Genomic DNA, 3,843 nt, shown 5'->3' with positions numbered 1-3,843 from the left:
AAATAGTTTACACGGGTAGTTTGAGTTTTGAAGTCGAACGGACGTGCGGCCCCACAATCTGGGTGCACTTGACAGCTAGCCACGTGAACGGGTTTTCCTTCCCAGCATCCCATGGCCCGCGTGCTCGCCCTAGCCGCACCTTGCTTGCAGCTTCCTCATCAGCTAGTAGCATATTTAAACTAGTGCCACCCAATTAAGCCCGAGGAGCCGGAAAAGCCTGGCGGGGCATTGGGATCTGTGCAATATGGCTCCGTACGTAAAGTGCTCTACTACTACTCTGTATCTTGTGGCATTGCACGCATGGACTTCACTCCATTATCGGCTCTACTATAAAAGAAATTCCTCTTGACGTGTTTTTTTTAAACGGAGGCAAAAGCTTTGCTTCATCTCATTCATAAAGAAGGAACTACTACTAACAAAGTTCGACGAGATCCATTACACCTCCACAAATGGAAGCGAAAAGCCTAGTCTCCCTGTATCAAATAACTCAAATGTTTTGCCCCCGCTGTAACCAGTTGCTGATAAACAGGCTGCTAGTGTGTGCATGAGAGGAGCGGCTGAGTAGGCCAGCTACTCCTACGTGAGAGGAGCGGCTGAATATAGCACCGAGAGTACCCACTAGGCCACTACGCAGGTGTACTTCCCCTGCATTGATAGTACAGCGATGGTTCTAGAGAACAGTAGTACCCTCCACTTGCAACTGTAGCTCCTTGGCCCTGAGATTCAAGAGTTCAAAACTAGTGCACTATACTAGACTAGACTAGAAGTACAGTACATCGCACTACTAGCTGAGACAAGTAGTACTGGTACTGCTACAGTACCAGTACGTACTCCTTCGTCACATAATGTAAGACGTTTTTGACACTAGTTGGCGTGTACAAAAAATGGCAAAAACATACCCAAAATTTCTTAATCCATGCCAAAAACTACTACCTAGTGCCAAAAATTTCTTACTAGTGCTATTATTTACAGTATAATGCAATCCCATAACGTTCCATAATGCTAGTACTAGTAGTAAATAATAGCCTCACCCCTTCCCTGAGGAACGATCTACAGTTGGAAGGGACGAGGCCCTGCGGTTACTACGCTCTTATCTCCTCCTCGCCAGTTCCCCTCCCCCCGAAGAGAAGGCAGTTTGTCGCTGCTCCCATGGATTCGCCAGGCGGTTCTCCTCCTCGTCGGGGCTGGGAGACCTTGGACGACAATCCTCTGGGAGAAATCGCACGCCGCTCCGACGTCCTCACCGCCACAATACTCGGTGCTTCCTGCACCAAATTTTTCAAGACGCTGCTTAAACAGGCTTGGGAAAAGGCCATGCTTGTTGGTCTTCCATGCGTCCTCGAGGAGAAGGTTCTTCTATGGGACAATACTTCAAATAGTCCACCACTCCCTGGCCATTGTTGCACGTTGACTCCGCTAGAGTTGCCTACGTTGAGAGGTAGTCGGATTTTGTCCGATGAGCAGGTCAGTAATGGAGTTTGATCATGTAGAACTTAGTTATTCCATTTCCATCCCGTAATTTCTCCGCTGCCCACCGTCTTATATATAGGTCTGGGACAGTGCCAACGAAGATTGGCTAGCATACCTCCGGCCGGATACCACCATCATTTTGCACAACATCCACAGCAGTGCGGCCGTTTCGGTCGACCCCTTCTCCACCATTGGGATCGGCCTTCCAGACTGGCTGGGCTTGAATACGTATGATGATGCCTACATGAGATTGAAGAAGATAGGAATTGCGGACCCGCCGACAAAGCAACGCGGCTACGACGATTACTATGTCATCCGGTGTTCGACATAAGGATTGCCATCAATGCAAGACGCAGTAACGGTAGAGGCTGGCGCATGTTGGCGACGACAGATTTGTACCCCTACACGTTCGAAGACGCCGTGCGCCATGTAGGTCGCATCTTCGGGGTGACAAGCCAGGGGACTTGTTTCATCTGGTTGCCATCCTACGGTACGGGAGATTACAAACGGAATGCACAAACCATCATTTGCATCCCTAACGGTACTCCATTATTTTGCAGGGACCAGTCATCCCCCGATCAAAATAAGATCGCCGATCATGGATGTGCATTTGCATCCGCGATTTGGTCTAACCAGGAACCTTGTAGCTGACTTTGGCATATTGGGATCAACTATCCTAGCAGTCGTTACCCATGGTACCAATGATGTGCAACACGGTCACACAATCTACCACGATCGGACCGTCACCATCTACCCAGGTGAGGGAGTCCCGGATTAGGGGGTGTCCGGATAACCGAACTATCATCATCGGCCGGACTCCAAGACTATGAAGATACAAGATTGAAGACTTCGTCCCGTGTCCGGATGGGACTTTCCTTGGCGTGGAAGGCAAGCTTGGCGATATGGATATGTAGATCTCCTACCATTGTAACCGACTCTGTGTAACCCTAGCCCTCTCCGGTGTCTATATAAACCGGATGGTTTTAGTCCATAGGACGAAGGACAATCATACCATAGGCTAGCTTCTAGGGTTTAGCCTCCTTGGTATCGTGGTAGATATACTCTTGTAATACCCACATTATCAATATTAATCAAGCAGGACGTAGGGTTTTACCTCCATCAAGAGGGCCCGAACCTGGGTAAAACATCGTGTCCCTTGTCTCCTGTTACCATCCGCCTAGACGCACAGTTTGGGACCCCCTACCCGAGATCCGCCGGTTTTGACACCGACATTGGTGCTTTCATTGAGAGTTCCTCTGTGTCGTCGGAATCAGGAAGGATGCCTCTTCGCGTCTTTAAAGACGGTACCATTGCCAAAGGAGCTTTGGCCGCCGATCAAGCTATCCGGCTAGGTGGTTTTCTTATGACCGCCTGTTCGGCCACCACTTCGACGATGACCTCTCGGGTCATCAAAAGCGATCTTCGCGTCAACTCGGAATTCACCGAGCAACTGCATCCGATGGAGCTCCCTTTCGTAAACGAGCTCTGGGATCGCATCGCCGCCCTGGGAGTCGCTACAGACTACGATCAGATTGGGCTTAAAACCGATATGAGAGAAATTAACTCTCCCCAGGCTACCCACCATGTTGCTGTGGTAGAAGAACAACGCGACGACTCTTCTTCTATGTTAAAAACCAGTTATGTCCGGATTCCTGATCCCTCCATGCCGGATTCCCGCGGAGGGACGGACGTCAATCGAGTACTGAACCTAAAGTCAGGCAGCGGACTAGATTCGTTGGACGACGTCCAGCAATCCAAGCTTCCAAATCCGGAAACTCCTCGGCCTTTGAGCCTCAGATTGGGCGGGGTTCCGAATTTAATTCCACCCGCCCACCCAAACACAAGCGATCTATCTCAAATACGGCAAGAGCCCGATGAAACAGTACATCATTACTGGGCCAGATTCCTCCTGGTTATGGACAGGATAAAGGACTGCCTTGAGGAAAGCGCAATCTCTATTTTCTACAACAATTGCACGGACAAGGGAATCATGAACGCCATAAGTCGTCGCGAAGTTACGCGCTTCGCCGACCTGGCGACCATAGTACGAAAATACTGTGCGATGGAGAGTGCCTGGAAAACCGAAACCAGATTTTGGGACATTCCGGCCCTGAACACAACCCTACTCCGGAATAAAAGGGTGCACCATGCTCAAACACCTGGGTCAAAAACCAAAAAGCAAAAAACCCCTAAAGGGTACAGAACCATACCGGAGGGATGGCTCAGCGGACCCTACAAAATCCATAATACAGAGGGCGCCACTCCAACACATAGCCTTCGAGCATGTTGGATACTACGGCAGGTGGCCAAAAGTGGCGAAGGTCTTCTAGCCCCGGAGAACCAGCCCAACAGTACCAGTACGGTATTAACAGT

The sequence above is a fragment of the Triticum aestivum genome, chromosome 7B, assembly GCF_018294505.1.
Source record: "Triticum aestivum cultivar Chinese Spring chromosome 7B, IWGSC CS RefSeq v2.1, whole genome shotgun sequence".
NCBI lineage: Eukaryota > Viridiplantae > Streptophyta > Magnoliopsida > Poales > Poaceae > Triticum > Triticum aestivum.
Note: the sequence above shows the minus strand (reverse complement) of the source record.